At 42.0% G+C, this 16765-nt stretch overlaps 1 long non-coding RNA gene across 1 annotated transcript; it reads right to left on the reverse strand.

The window, feature by feature from the left end:
- Nucleotides 1–2895: 2895 nt before the first annotated feature.
- LOC116876995 lies at nucleotides 2896–5365 on the reverse strand. The gene is made up of 3 exons (XR_004384507.1): nucleotides 5250–5365; nucleotides 4150–4379; nucleotides 2896–2912 (listed from the first exon to the last, which is right to left on the reverse strand). It is a non-coding gene; the product is annotated as an uncharacterized LOC116876995 (long non-coding RNA).
- Between the last annotated feature and the right edge of the window lie 11400 nt (nucleotides 5366–16765).

Below are 16765 nucleotides of genomic sequence, written 5' to 3' on the forward strand. Positions count from 1 at the left end.
AGGGCAAGGGGTGGGGAGGGGATCCCATTAGGAGTTTGTTACAACATTTTACAGTGTCATCATTCAACAAATATTGATATAGTAACTATCTGTGCTGCAGACACTCGGCTAGATGCCAAAATGGAGTGCCATCATCCTGGCATGTGCCACTCTCTTGTCCTAGTTAGGAGGGCAGATACTGAACAGCAGGCACAACTCAGCACATTGTTAGGATCGTCTAGAGAGGAGGAGTCGAGTGGCCTGGGAAAGTGTCCAGCATGAGAGCCCACAAGGTCTGAGGGTAGCAGTCAAGGGTGGGGGCAGTTTATTGTTGTTATTAGATAAATCAGTACCCCATCGACCCTCTGACTTAGGTGATGTTAGTTCATTATTCCACAGTTGCAGGAACAAAGGCTTAGGATAGGGCATCAAACCTGTTCCTAGAGGCAAAGTTCCCAGCTTTTAAGCCAGGAGTAATAGCACCATGAGAGGCAGGGAGATGGATTCCAAATGAGACTTCTTCTTTCTGCTTCGTCCTGCCAGCAGAGTGTGACCTGGAGGTCTCCTGATTCAGCAGACTTGCCTTTCCCCTCCCTCCCTTGCTCCCCACCACCAAAGTCTCCATCTCTCTCTCTCTCTCTCCATGTCTCTGTCTTTGTCTCTCTCTCTCCATCTTTCTCCCTCTCTGCCTTCTATATTCTCTCCCCCCTCCTTCTCTGTCTCTGTTGCTCTCTCTCTTCCTTTCCATCTCCATTTCTGTCTGTCTCTCTGTCTTTCTCTCCAACTCTCTCCCTCTCTCTTTTTCTCTCTCTTTCTCCTTCCCTCCTTCCTTTTTTGTCTCCCTCCCTCCCTCTCTCTCTCTCCCTCTCTGGGGTACATTGTTTTGTGGAGCTGTGTGGACAGAGCCAGCCAGCAGGGTGACATTGAGGCAGAGATGGGAGCTTGCTGCTCCTTGCATCAGAAAAGCAGACAAGGCCTCTCTGGCAATTGGCAGCCGACACAAAAAAGCTTGTGTTGAAGGTGACTCAGCTCTGGCCTCAGCAATCCTCCACCATCAGCTGTTAAAAAAGAGACAAGACAGCTTTGAGGAGACATCAGACTCGTTCCACAGCAAGAAGCAGCTGGGCAGACAATGCTGGCTTTTTAATGAGCCACATGGCAGAGTGTTTTCCCAGGGCATGAACATAAGTCCTGCTGGTCCTGGGCAGGTCTTTATGTCCTTCTCGACTGTGATATCTGTCTCTGTCACCTGGAAGGTGGCCCTGGGAGCTGTGTGACCAGCTGACTCATTCTTCATGGCCCTGAGATTTTTAGGTGAAGATGGCTTTGAGCTGAGAGAGAGGGAGGGGTTCACATAAACGCAAAGGCCTCTTCCCCACACCCCTGAGGGAAGCTCCAGGGCCCAGCAGAAAGGATCTGGGCTTGAGAACCAGCTGTATGAACTTGGAACCCACTGCCCTGCCCCTCCCTCCAGCCCCCAGCAGCCAGGTGACCAGAACCTTTCTGCTCCTTTGTTCCCAGTGAGAAAGAAGAAGCAAGAAGAAGGAACAAATTGTCCTTGGACCTCTCCCGTGAACGAGGCTCTTCACCCGTCTCCTCTGGTTCTGATTCCATTACCTCCATAGAAGCCTGTTTAACCCAGAATCCTCCCAAGGTATTTGTGAGGCCGAGTGAAACCGCAAACCTGTGAGATATGCACTGTCATCGTTACTATCACTGTAAATATTCACCTCATTCTATAGATGAAAACCCTGAGTCTAGGAAGCCACGTTACAGTCTCTGGTCTGGCTCTGTCTGGTTCTAGAGACCTGATTCTTAACCCTCTCAAAATAGTGATTTCCTCTCCCTTCCTTCTTCCCTAGGGGTTGGCTGAAACCCATTGAAGAAAGAGTACAAGAGGAAAAAGGAATTTAGTCAAATGCTTCCTGAACAAATTTAATGATTATTAAAATTATTAAGAACTATGAATACATCAAAATCATGTATTAGTAATTAAAAATAATTTCATAAATATTTATCAGGGGCTATTTATGGCCTAGTTATTGTGCTGCTGTGGGAGATAAAAAGGAATTAGGCATGAATTCTGCCTGCCTACAGTTTAGAGTCCAGGAAGTACACAGAAATCCCTAGTGATAGGAGGAGTGACAAATAATAATAATAAGATAATGCCCCTGGCCTATATTGATGTGTGTTATATTCTAGATGCAATAGTCAGTATTTTGTATGCATCATCTCTTCAGCATTTTAAATAATCCTCACTGATAGGAATTATTATTTCAGTTTTACAGAGGAGAGATCAGAGCTCACAGAGGTTATGTAATATGACCAAAATTATATAATTTGGAAGTGGGACAGAACCAAGAAGCAAACCCAGGTCTGTGTGACCCAAATTCACCCCTAAACCATGGTGCTATGCTCTTCCTCTCCCTAACTAGCCTCTTTACTTGCAACTGAATAAAACAAGCTAGTTTGACAAAATGGCTTTAATAGAAAGCAGAATGACACCCATTAGTGCTAATAGGGAACAATTTCAAATAAAATCCTGTGACCTCCCTTTTGACCTTCCAGTTTCCTATTCTCTTCTATTGTGTCTGGTCCTCCCAAGTGAAAACACACACACACACACACACACACACACACACAGATCCTCACTCACACTACTGTTCACACATGCCTCTGTAATGCTGCGCGGCCAAGCCAACTCTCTGGCAGCCAAGAGGGTCCTTCTTCGACAAAGGCAGCTGCCACCATCCTGTCACTTTCAACAGCCCTCATCAAACAGTAGTGGTAGTTGGGTTCTTCTTCAAAAACTTTATTTGAATGACATTCATGAAGAAGAATATAATAATGTGATGTTTTTCTCACTGTTCTCTTCCGAGTTGCTCAAGGATATCCAAGCCACAGATAGACTTGACATCATGTAGAGGATGTAACTGGGGACAATATTGAGGGCAAGAAATTAACTATGGTTAAATAGATATCCCCCCTCAAAAGCACCCCAAGGAGGTGGGTCTCCACAGAAGCATTATTCTCTCATTGAGCACCAGCAGCACAAGGAATAAACATTTTCACTAGATTCAAGGTATTTGGGATGGTTAACACTCTCTCTACCTTCCATCATCCCACAGTATCTCATATCTGGCCACAGCTGCCTGCAGGTCACGTCTCCCTCCTTCATCTTATACACACTGTACTTCAACCACACAAAAAGATTTCTTCATTATTCAAAAATGTTGAAAAGCTCTGTACGGTATTCACCATCCACAAACCACATCAAGGTCAAGCTCAAGGTCCAGCTCAGAATTCACCTTATTGATAAAGCCCTCCCCTGACCACCTAGTCTGGGAGGCTCAAGGACTTCTCCCATTGTGTCCTGCTTCCCTCTGACACAGCCATTATCACCTTGTATTTGGGTGGTGTCTTAGAACATTTTTCTCTCTCACTAAATGACAGTCTTACAGACAGGGCTTTACCTAAATGTTTTTTGTTGTCCTACTTACTGGTGAAAAAGAAAAATAGCTTACATTCTAGTAGGGAATGAATGGGAAAGCAAACAAATAAACAAAGAAAACATTACAGATCGGGATAACTTCAGTGCAGGATAAAGAAGACTGTCAACTACCTTCAAATGGGTGGTCAGGAAAGGGCTCCTATAGGAGGTAGAATTTAAGCTGAGATAGAAAAGAAAGATACAGGTTCTAATGAACTGGGCCAAGAATGGTTCTGTAGGAAGCCCAGCACATGCAGAAGTCCTTTCCTGGTGAGAGCTCGGTCTGTGTGGGGAGCTAGGAGGCCCCATGCAGTGGAAAGTAGTAATCGCCAGGGAGACCAGGCAAGGACAGGGTCCACACAAGGCTAGGCCACATCAGGCTGCACCTTGCAGGCCACACTACAGAGCGCTGCTTGTTCTAAATGCCGCAGAAGCTATTAAAAGATGTTTAGTGGGAAAAGGACATTATTTGATTTATTTCTCTGAAGGGCCATTCTGACTTCTCTAGAGGAAGAAAAAAGATTAAGGTCTTAGAGAGAACAAGAGTGGGAGTTGGGAGGGCAGCAGGGAGCTATTGTTCCAACACCAACCACAGCATCTGACCCGTGGAGGAGCTCAAGAGGATGAATGAATGAATGAACGAGGAATGAATTAATGGGTTAAATTACCCTGGGGCTTACAGAAAAACTGGCTGGCCAACACTTTCCAGCTGGTTGTGATTACGTCTCCCCCTCAGTCATAGCACCCACAGCACTTGACTTACTCTGAAAAACTTTCAAAAGCACATTCTGGAAATTCCTCATTCATAATAGGCCCAGATTTCTCACGTCACAGGCTTGCAAAAATCACCATCTTGTCCTGGTAACATTTAATCATGTTTGACATCATTTCTTGCCACTGTGCTTCATTCCTGTGAACAGAAAACAGCCTCCGATTTCTGGCAAAAAAAAAAAAAAAAAAAAAAAAGAAAAAGAAGAAAAGAAAAAGAAAAATGAAAAGAAAGCAGGTTCTGCTCTAACCAGAAAAAAGAAGGCGAAGAGAGGGGGCAGGCGTTCCGATGGGGACTTTCATCCCCTTCTCAGGAAGCTGGCTGTGGGCCATACTTGTAGTCTTGACTTTAAACCTATAAACTCCCAGCATCCCCAGGGGAGCCAGGAGGGGCAGGCTCCTGGCGCTGGGAGTTCCTGAGCAGCACAAGTATCCACTTTTCCTCAGCAATCTCCTGCTTTATTAGCTAAGCTGCTCTGAAGCCCTGGACAGGCGCATTTCATGCCGAGTTTATGGTGAAAGTGTTTTGGCAGGTTCCATTCCCAGGGTGCTCCGGAAAAGAGACCACGGGCTGTTGAATACAAGCCATGCTGGACGCTTTCCTAAACCAACAGGAATCAGCTGCTCTTTGACAGTGGGGTCTGCTAACAGATGGGAAATTCTTCAAGGGGAACAGAGGCAGAAGGAGCTAAGAAGGTGCTGAGTATTCCAAACGGATATGATTCCAGCAGAGCATTTCCCCCCCAACTACCCTGTAGCCCCTATTAAGGACCCTTATAAGGGATGCGAAAGTCGTTCACCAATATCATGCTTATAAAAATGTAAAGGCAATAAAATTAAATGAATTGCTGCACTAGAAGGAGAGTGAATAATCAAACAGTCCCATTTCTCATGAGGAAGTTGACATACAAAGTTGTGGAGTGACTTCTCAAATTGGCCAAGCTGTTAACACAGCCAAAAAGATGTCAGGTAACCAAATGGCACTCTGCCCAGCCTCTTTCTGATACCATACCTTGTCGGTTATTCAGGAAGGCACTACAAGGTGATGACTTGGGACATCTTATCATCGTACAGACCTGGGATGGAATCTCTGCATGGCTCTGGCCACATCTGTGGCTTTTGCAGGATCTTTGCAGGGAAAAAAATGGAAATAAGAGCACCCGCCTCGTAGATATAAATGAGATAATAACCATAAAGTCCCTGCACAGAATCTGTGTGCCTGTGTGTTCACCAAATATTTCACTTTCTTCTGGGTATTGAGGACAACTATGTTGCCAGCCAGTAGAAGGTAGACAGAAGTGCTGTGTCTATCCCCAGAAACCCACATGCCCCACTTCATGTCTGTTCTCTCCACAGTGACTGCAAAGTAAAAATGACAGAACCCCAAAGTAGCTGGACTCTGGAGCCTTGGACCACCTTGTGGAGGAGACTCACCTGACAGACTTCTTGTGAGTGAAAAGACTTTTGTGTTATTTTAGGAGGTTGTTATAATAGCTACTGTTGTTTCCTCTAACATAGGAAACTCCTGGTAACTTACATTTATTATAAATGGCGTTATTTTGCTCTATTCAGAATCTACATCAGCCACAGATTGCTGCAATCAGACTTCCTTTCAAAATAAGCACACATGGATGGCCAACATCGGTTCGGATGAGAGGCACCATCAGATTCTGAGACCTTCTGTGTTTTGTCAAAAATTAGCAATGGAGGGAGTTCTCATTTTTTTAAGCATGAATTTGTTAAGTGATTCCTAAGCTCACAACACTGTGTGGAGGAGAGTCACCTGACTGATGTTCACTTTGAACTCTTGTCCAAGGTTGGTACTGATAAGTACTATCACATATGTTGTCTATGCTATCCTCACAGCAGCCCTCCAAGATTGTGAGGTTCCAGCTGTGCAAACTCCCACCTCATGTACCTCCCACACACTATTCTTTCTGCCAAGGATCCCCTTGCTCCAGACGTCTGCATGACTCTCTCCTGTTGCCAGGGACTTGATCTATCTACAATATTCCTCATCCATCCCCTTCGCTGACCTCCATTCTCTATCTGATGGGTGCCTAGTTTGCTGTTTCTTCTCAGCACTGCTCCCCTCAGTAGACCAGAGCCTGGCCCTGGGTAGAAGGGTGCTTCTTAACTGATGCCACATTGAGTTCTCATTGTCCTTTAAAATCAATATTTTATGAGTAGAAGTAGTAAAAGTTGAAGGTTCTGTAAAAAACAGAGCAATGAGAAGAAGATGTGCTTTAGAAAAGTATGAACGAATACTTTCTCAGATTGTGTTCTGTGCGTTTTTAGGCTATCCTCTAGAGATTTCCCCCTTCTTTCAATATATGCACATTCAAAGGTTATGATGACCCTTGCTGAAATCAAGTGCTATGGCCCATTTTGCTATTGATGAATCCTGGCACGGATGTTGAAAATCAGTGTTTCTCCTGCATAATGACAGAAAAGCCAGGTGACAATTCTTCTGGAGAAGCTACCAGTATTTGTAGTCCATGAAGAACAATGAACAGGGGTTTCTTACATATGCCTATAAAGAAAAGCAGGCACTTGGCCCTGTGGAAGTCATCCTTTTGGAGCATGCCTAGTGACTGATGAAGTGGGTTTTGTGTAAAATGCAAATTCACATTTTGTGAAGACTGGAAGTTCATTCATCTAAATCATGTCTGTTACAGTCTATGACGGCTTCTGAAAATTGCCAGGGTCGGTTTTTTATTTGATCTTTCAACATTATTGGAGGTCATATAAACAGGATTATATGAAGTCTTTCACTGTCAATTAGTGTAATTCTAAATCAACATTCTGTCAACGATGTGCAGACTTTACAGCATAAGGAAGAAGAGGGAAGAGCTCATTTTTTCTTCAAATAGATTTCCCTGGCTTTTGGTTAATGCTTAATTAAAAAGAAAAGGAGAGGGAAGGAGGGAGAAAGGGACGGAGGGAGGGAAGAAGGAAAAGAGATACTAAATTTATTTCAAGATGTTTAAAGAAATTAGTCCATTCCTTATTTTCATCTGGAGAAAGAAAAACAGAATTATTAAAAGGTTAAAAAAGTTTATTTTCTATGAAAATTGGATGCCTAAATGGTATTCCAATTTTATAATCTAAAATGTGACTCTTTCTGAACCTAACAAGGAGGAGACTTATTTTTAGCTAATAGATCTAGCAGAGGGCACTAATGTTTTTGATGGAAATGAAGAACAGACCAAATTTCACTTTTTTGTAGAAAATCAGCCCTTCTATTAAGTGTAATTTACTTGACTTACATTTGCCTTCAAGGATTTCAGAGCACTTATGGGACAATACTTTCCATAATTCTTCATAAATATAAGGAAGAACTCCCTTCGTTTGAAAATTTCTACAAATACCTGATTAAATTTTCACCTTCTTGGTAGCTCCACAGGAAGCCTCCCAGGGATGAATGGGAAAAGTTTTAATACCAGATAAATTATCTCATTTATCTCCACACTATCCTTGTAAAAAAGAATATATATATACATATCTATCTATAGACAGATAGATAGATAGATAGATAGATAGATATTCTCAAGCTAATAAAGTTGGGAAGCACTGAGACATGAAATGGGATAATCCAGTGCGGAGGCCCTTTCCTGACCTAACGATCTATAACCCTCAGAACTGGCTGGTGCCAGGAGCTCCATGTTTTCTGCTCCAGAATAGATTCAATCTGCAGAGCCAGAGCTCCTGATGGAATCCCAGTCTGCCTCTTACTCTCTGTGTGACCTGTCTGTCATCCCTGTAGCGAGTGAAATTATATTCTCTACTGGGAACTGCCATGAGAACAGAGTCACAGGAGGTATGACAGTGACTGGCCCCGTGTCTGCCACGCCACTCCATCATCACTGTGGTCTTCATCTACCTCCATAGCTCAAAAATTAACCCCACGTCCAGTCTTGCTTCCTTTAAATTCACCCTCAAAGTGGCAGCCAGTGTGAATTTTCTGAAATATAAACTTGATAATATCGCTCCCATGCATTTTTTCAGTGTTTCTCCATTGTTCATAGAATACTGTCCATGATCCCTAAAGTGGTAAAGCTTCCAAAACCCAGTGCTGGCTTCCACCTCTAGTATCTTCTCCTGTCCTTCCCTTCTATGCCCCTATTTCTTGTCCCTGCTCTGAATGTGCAAACTTCAGAACTATCTGATAGTTCTAAAAAATTCCTTCCATTTATTTGTACTCTCTTTCTGGACTTCCTCCTGCCTAGAACTTTCTTTTCCTTCTCATCCTCAAAAGGTTAGATCAAAATACATCTTTGAGTGTTGGGGTGGGGGTTGGGCAGAGGGATAGGGAGAGAAAGAATCTTAAGCAAGCTCCGGACCCAGCATGGAGCCCCACAGGGAGCTTGCTCTCACAACCCTGAAATCATAACCTGAGCTGAAATCAAGTCACTCGCTTAACCAACTGAGCCACCCAGATACCCTCCAAATATATCTTTCTTCCTTTGAAGCAAGAAACCCCAGTCTTGTGATGTCCAGAGGAAGGAAAAAAGAATCTGCTCCAGTGATGCTCAAAGAGGAACAGGTGTCAATTTGCTCACCAAGGTGGGGATCATTATGAACTCATCTGTGCTGCTGCTTTACACTGTGACCCATTTACTTGCATTGCTAATGTGGTCATAATCTAAGTATTCCCCAGGTTGGCCTGGCCAGCTCACAGTACATCTTAAAAAGCATCTGAAGCACAGATTGAACCAACTCTCCAAAAATATTGGAAATGATAAACATATGATTCTGCTGAAGTAGTTATGCTGCTGCAGTGACCGTTGAAGATCACATCTCCCTGCTCCTAGCTCAGCTGTCTGTGTGCATAAAGGCAGTCAGGGAGCTCCTTCTCAATTAGCTTTAGTAAGTGAGCTGAAGGACAGGACGGAGAGCTGGGATGTACTAATTTCTGTTTGGGATTGTGGTGAATTGGGGGACACTACAGACGATCCTTACAAGACCCATAAATACCTCCAACCCTGCCAAGCCTCCATCACCTCATCTTCTTAGGAATATATATATATATATGCATAAGAGAAAAGGACAAATCAGAACCAAGTACCACTTTACTATAAGTAGGTGGGCTTTCACCTGAGACTCCAGTGATAAATTCCTTGGTAACCTGGGCTGAAGACAAGGCTTGGAACACACAGTACACAAAAGCCTAAAGCATTTTACTTACCTTCAAGCTCAGACACAAATCAGTGGTTGTCTGGGTGGCCCCAGGTAGAAAGAGACTTAAGAGATTAAGACCTAGAGCAAGGATTTGAAAAGAACAAAAAGTATCATGTGGATCTCCTCCTCTGTAGAATTATTATCCCACTCACATGACTGCTTTAGGCTTGAACATATGTAAGACAGAGACCGAGGACCACAGCTACGTAGTTATCCTTACAGCATAGTTACCCTGACCACTGGAATGCCTACTCTGGGTAGTGTCCCAGAATCTCGTTCTCCCTCTGCTCTCCAACTTACGGTTACATATGATCTTCTGCGTCAACACTCTGGCTTTGAAGCCACGGAATGAGCTAATGCCAGACTCTGAACTCAGTTTTTTCGTCTTTCAAGTGGTGTTTTAGGCAAAATGCATCTGTGGGGCTTTCCAGCTCTGATGTAATGTTATGTGGCCATAAATAACATTACCTTCAAAAAAGCAAGAGGATTAGGAAAATCCAGTACTTCTCCTGATAGCAAAATTAATTCTTTTTGGATGTAAATTTTATTTTCATAGTCTTCACACTTCTATCCCCAGGCAAGTCTTTCATAGGAGGCTGCATGAGGGAAGGTGATTGACGGGGCCAAAATCCATCCCAATCCTGCAGTGAAAGCCCCCAAATACCTTACTTCAGAAAGCTCAGAGTGTAAAAAATCAGGGAATTCACCCGATCTGCTCCCTAGAGAATTCTAATGAGAATCAAAATAGTCAGAAACAAGGAACAAGAATTTCCCATATGAACATAATGAGATAGTCAGCATCTTCTCACTTCTTTTCCAAGAAATTGTGTTTTAAAAACACTAAAAAGAGTATTTTCAATGTTTTAAACCCTGTAGTCTGCATTTCTGATAAAATGTGGATATGACGTGATGCCACACAGGATCCATAAAATCCAAAATGCACATAGAAGATTGCCCCAAACTGGAAGTGGTAGAAGGTAAAAGGGAGGAAGAGTTAAAAAGCTAAATGAGCGACAAGAGTGTCCTAAACTCAGAAGCATCTGCAAAGATACACTTCTTTAGAAGTGAGGTTCGCGACGTAACGCACAAAAGCTATCACCCTTCTCTGAAACAGGTGAGGGAGCCGAGGGGGCAGTTTTGGCAGAGAGGAAGAGAGAGATCCACAGGCAAAAATCACACAGATCAGCAGTATTTCCAGGGATCATGCTAACAACGACCAGCAGGGAGCCTCCAGGGTGTGAAACCTTTGAAGCTATTCTCCCACCCTTAGGAATCTGCTGAAAATAGTGGCTTTCAAAATACCCATTTCATTAAAAGATGAATAATTACCCAGGAACAAGAAAGCCATTTCAAAGATACTATTGAAACGTCCGGAAAAGAGAAGCAACATTCAGCATGAGATGAAGATTTCTCATCAGAAGAAAATTGTAAACAAGCATGCCATGAATCAAAACATATTAATAAAGCAATTGCTATTACCAAAGAAGACTGCAGGCTGAAATGGAGTGGCTTGGAAAGGTAGAGCAAGACCACAGGAAGACTTTTCAGATGACATAGGTGAGGCAGGCTGCTGAAGAAATAAGCAAAAATGTCCTACATACACAGAGAGAGAATAGGAGGGAAAACAAAGGGGAGAGATATTACAGAAAATATAATGAGAATCCTAAAGGATAAAAATGAGGAAAACATAAAGAAGTGAAGGGAAGGGATCAACGAAGGGCGGGGGAGTGGGAGGGAAGAAAGGAGGGAGGAAAAGAAGGAAAAAATTAAAAAGATTAGAAAAACCCATAGCAGTAAAAAGTAGACAAAGGAGAGCCTATATATACAATGCTTATATATGCATAAAGAAAATTTGGTAAGTCATAAGGTTTAACGGGAAATGCATCGTATAGCATTTTTATATATATTTTTAAATTTTTGGATAACACGAATTATTACACATAAATTTCTTTAAAGCAGAAAAAAAGGAATAAGACAGAAGCACGATGGGAAGGAAAGAAAAGTAGCAGACTTGATCCCACCATTTATGTATGCGGATGTACTCAGCAAATACTTACTGAATGCCGTTGTAGGTCAGGCACTGTTCTCGGTACCGAGTACACCACAAGAAGAAAAAGCAGACAGAAACAGGAATCTCTGCCCTTCGGGACTGTGATTGTAAAGAGGGGAAATGGATAATAGGCAAAGAAAAATATATCGTTTCTCAAAAGGTAACATGTGGAGAAAAATAAAACACAGTAAGGGAAATAGAGCATGCCAGGAGAAAGAAGAGTTGCTACCCTGGATACATTAGTCAGAAAGAGACTCACAGATAAGGTGACATTTGAGCCTTGAGCCAGGACCTGGAAGAATTGAGGGAGGGAGACATTCAAATATCCCAGGAAGAAAGAATGGAAAGCAGAAAATGCCCTTTGGCAGAAATGTCTTGGCTTTTAGTCCAGAATGACCAGGATGCAGGAAGAAAGAGATGAGGGGGCAGACATGCAGGGACATGATCGGGGGCACATGAGAATGGCTTGGATGATCAGTTTAAGAATTTTAGCTTTTTCTCCAAGGGGCAGGCAATTTGAAGTGTTTCAAGCAGAGAAGTGACATGACCTGATTTCTAGTTGACTTTGGAGCATCACTCTGAGTGCTATGCTAAGTTAGCAACTACTTAAACCAAGACCAAAAAAGCTAAACTCTTCTCATTAAGATAACTACAGAAGGTTGGGCCACATTCTCAAAATTTCAGGCACAACCAGAAGTTTAGAGAACAGGCCCCTCCAACAACAGTGCCCATCCCTCCCTCCCACCCTTGTGTTGTCATACGTGGAACGACTGGTCTCAGAAGGGGTTGTCTTTGGAAAATGTATGACTGGAGAGTGAAGCGAGACCACCGCTCATCAAAGCCAAGGAAGGAAAACTTCAAAATTATTTTATACAGGATTGGGGGTGGGACTCTCAAGAGGTTTTCATTCTCTGATGTATTATCTGCTTAACTATAGACTTCTAGAATTTTGCCAGCACTATCAGAAAAGACAAATCGAAGGCTAAGGGGACAGGGCAACATGCAGAACTGCATGGACAGATACACAGGACCACTTTGCTTCCAAACTCATTGCAGAAAGTATGACGTTTGAATCCCAAGAATGCCAAAATTCTCAGAGTTTGCTGTAAAAGATAAAAGAGACTGGGGTTCATTCGTAGTGTTGTTGGGGTCACCCCAGGGGCCTCTAAAGCACAGAGGGGTGCAGAGGTGGACACAAGGATGGGAAGGTGTCAGAGGCGATTTCTTGGCACCAGCTGTGTGTCTGTGGGAGCATGGCATCACATCTCACAACAGTGACAATGAGCTAGAACAGAAGTTTTGAAAACCCAGAGAAAACATTTAGCAGTATTTAACCAAAAGAGAGACATTCATGTTTTCTGTCTCTACCTATCACCTCAAAACTGTAGAAGACTACTTACCTCTCCATACCCACTTGCATGCTGTTTGCGGAACTCTGTGATTATAGTGATTTTGCATTGTGCATAGACAAACTTTTTATAAAAGTTACTGGTACATGAATAAGTCACAGGAATAAAAAGAACCACACAGGGACTAGAGTCAATGATATTGTAGTAGTGTTGCAGGGGGACAGGTGGCAGCTACACTTGTAGTGAGCACAACATGGGGCTGAGGTCTTGAATCACCATGCTGTGCACCTGAACGTAACAGCATGTGTCAGCTACAATCAAATAAAAAAATGTACATGTAATATGCAAAAGGAGGCCAAAATGAGGTAAGAAAATAGCTGAAATTTGGCAATCTATGATTGAATTCAATGCATGTATTTTACATACCTTGAAAGTGAAGGAGGGAATATGACTTTCACAAGGTCGTATGGCTGGTTAGTAGTAACGCTAAATATGGAAGACAGAGCTCTTTCCTCTCAGTTCATTGCAAGACCTTACAAAGCTGATCAGAGGAGCAGGCAACAGACTAATCATGTGATGTGAGGATGTGGGCATATTTATGCTCATAGCTCCTTGTACCATCTTCAAAAATAAATGGTTGCACACAGAGAAAACACAGAGCCATGAACCAGAGCACCGGTGCACTCACTACGGGGTGTTATGACGATAATTTATAATGCCATTGCAATTACAGTAGAATTATAGCACGCCCAGCACCTAATAGAGCTGTGTGCATACTCTTGAGAAAGACAAATGTGCTGGCATCTCTAGCTGCAACAATGAAATTGAACAGCCCCCATTCCCGATCCCGCCATTGATTTTTGTAGCTCTCTCATTAACATGATAACTTCACATACCATCTCTCTATCAACCCTTGGAGGTGAAGACATAGTTTTAGAGTATAAATAATTAGACCCTCAAGATCTAACGTGACAAATCTTCCACTCCTCCAATTGCCATGAATCAGGACACATAAATCAGGGCCCCTTTTGAAGATATGTTCGTGGGGAGAAGATATGTTTACAGAATGAAACTGCTTTGTGTTTCTTTCTCTTTCCTCTTTTTGCCTCCTGGGCACACTTGACTTTGGATGCAAATCAGTTAGGACAGGGTGACTGTATAAATCAGGACATTATTGTAAAAGGAGTCGGGGGCTCTTACACTAAGGCAATTAGACCAAATAGGAATGGTCCCTGGCAAAAAAAGGGGCACATGCTCCTCCTGGTTTAGGATCATAGTGCCTTATATCATGAGTGTTGGTCTTCGCTTTGGTGTCTCATAAACTGCTTTTCTATAGGTGGCTCAATATTGCCAAAGAGATACTACAGCAAAAGGTAATCAGCTTAATGCTTAACAGTGGCTACCTTCTTCTGAGTATCAATTTTGTGATCCTAAATGTTTATGATTGAGAACACTGGGCTGTTTAGAATTATCTGACAGGTTCATCAACCACTCTGTGCCTGAGTCTTTGATGAATATAACACAATTGTACACAATAGGACTATTTGATGAATATAACACAATTGTACACAATAGGACTGAAAGAGTTGAGCTATTCCTATTGTATGCAGAGTATTTTATATACATGATATATACTATCTACTCTTTTAAGAGCCCAGTGTACAGATATCAATTAAGCAATATTTTCAACGAAAACGCTGAGATCAGCAAAGATGAGCCCTTTTCCTGAGGTCACACAACTTTAGAAGTTGGAAAGCTTGGGGACCCCTGGGTGGCTTAGTCAGTTAAGCATCTGCTTTAGGCTCAGGTCATGATCTTAGGGTCCTGGGATGCAGCCCCGTGTCAGGCTTCCTGTTCAGCGCAGAGTCTACTTCTCTCTCTCCCTCTGCCCCTGCCCCACTCATGCTCTCTCTCTGCACTTTCTCTCTCTCCAATATATAAATAAAATCTTGAAAAAAAAAAAAGAGAAGTTGGAAAGCTTGTATCCAAACTCAAGTCTGTCTGACACACACCCTCATTTGTTACTACCTTACTGCTTCCCTGAGTTAGTCCTACATTAGTGTTAGTTGAACAATGTTAAAATGTTTTTTCTATCCTGGGCTTGCACATTGGTTAATTTACTCATTTGTCCATTGAACACCCACTAGGTATTTTATATAAGAATTTATTTATTTATTTATTTATTTATTTATTTATTTACTTTTGCCTTATACAAACTCGTCTTGTTCTGGAAAGATTTGCAGTAGTTTACTCTTCTAAAATACATACTCTAAAAAAATACATATGTTAAGAAATCAGGAAGAGACCAAATGAGAGTATAGAGAATGGGAGCAGAGAAAAAGAACCTGAGCCAAGGACGAAGTCAGTATTCAAAAGGTGAGCAAGCTGTTACTGAACACGTCCACTGTAGTTGACACCACATAAGAATTGGGAATTTAGATGTAAAATGACAAGGTCTCATCTCTTCCTAAACTCTGATTCTAATGAAGGAGATAAATACACAGACAGACAATTACAGGACCCTCGGGAAAACTGGAAAAAATGTACAAAACCCAGTAGGAGCACATAAGGAAGACACACTCCCTTATATTTGCATAATGCTCATTGTGATCTGGTACCTTCCTAGCTTACTTGTTTGTGGTCTGTCTTCCCTGTCCAGAATGTAACCTTCAAGAGATGTGCTATCCTGTTTACAACTGTGTCTCCTTTACCCAGAATACAGCCTGCCATATTAGAGGTATTCAAGGAATGAGTGAATGAACAAGTCTCACTGGCATTAAAAAAAAAAAAAATCTTTTGTACAGCCAGTAATTGGAAAACAATTCTAGTTGTATCTTTCTCCCTTAGACCTTGGAGGTGACCTGCTCAGGAAGTCACTTAATACAAACACTGAAACTAAACAGATTCACAATCAGTGCCTGGAGAGTGGGTCAGTGAATATACATCAACCCGTAACCAAAGATGGGGATGGCCATTACTAAGAGCGGTGTCAAAGCTTAATGATTTGTCCAGTTTACCACATCAATAAGAAACCAGTGAGATATTTAAGTCCAACACCCTCTGGCTTGAGGTCTCTATGCTTTCCATCACCTCTTACTATAGAGATGAAATGAGGTAGGAGAGTTGAGCAAATACCCGAATAAAGAGAAAGTGAGACATTCAGGGCACAAAGGAAGGACATAGGAAGGTGGAAAGTCAGAATATACAAATGCTTATTGATTCACTTTAAAAAAAAATCAGATTTCAGCAACAGAGAAAAATCTCTGTGCATTAATCAATGCATCATGAAAATGCATTGAGACAGACTGATGGCCTTAGCCTTTTGAAAACTTACTAGTTTTAGCTCCTTTTATTCTCTTACATTTTCTTATAGTGAAATTTCACCGTGCTTTTCAGAAATCAGTTTGAGAATCAGGAAAGGACTCTTGGTGAAGTTCTAGAAATCCCATGTTATAAGCCTATTTTTTTTTTTAACCTGAACAAAAAGCTGAGGCAGTAACTTTCTCTCCTCTGGGCTTTAGTTTCTGCTTATGTGAAGTGAAGAATTTGCAATCAGCCTCCCAAGGCTCTTCCTGGCTCTGTCTGTATTTCCAGGGCTCTGGACAAAAACAGGAGACTCTTTCTGGTCCCAACTCATGCTTTATATTTGGCTCATCTGTTTTGTTTTCCTCATTAATTTCCTACTCTTACAAACTGGGATACAATGTAGAACATTGGCATGAAGCTTTGGAGTTCAAGGACCCTCTTATTATTAATTTCTTTTCACCTGATCTCACAGGTCTTTTGCAGATCAAGTAAGTTAATGAAGAACTGAGTACTCTGATAGTGACCAATTACAGCAATTTAAAGAACCAATTGTCCTTTGTGCTAATATTATTTTTATATAGACTTGCTAATAGCCTGTTTTCAAGCCAGGTTAAAAGCATTTTCCTAGAAGATAGGTTAAGG

The sequence above is a fragment of the Lontra canadensis genome, unplaced genomic scaffold, assembly GCF_010015895.1.
Source record: "Lontra canadensis isolate GAN:19392208 unplaced genomic scaffold, GSC_riverotter_1.0 scaffold49, whole genome shotgun sequence".
Lineage (NCBI taxonomy): Eukaryota > Metazoa > Chordata > Mammalia > Carnivora > Mustelidae > Lontra > Lontra canadensis.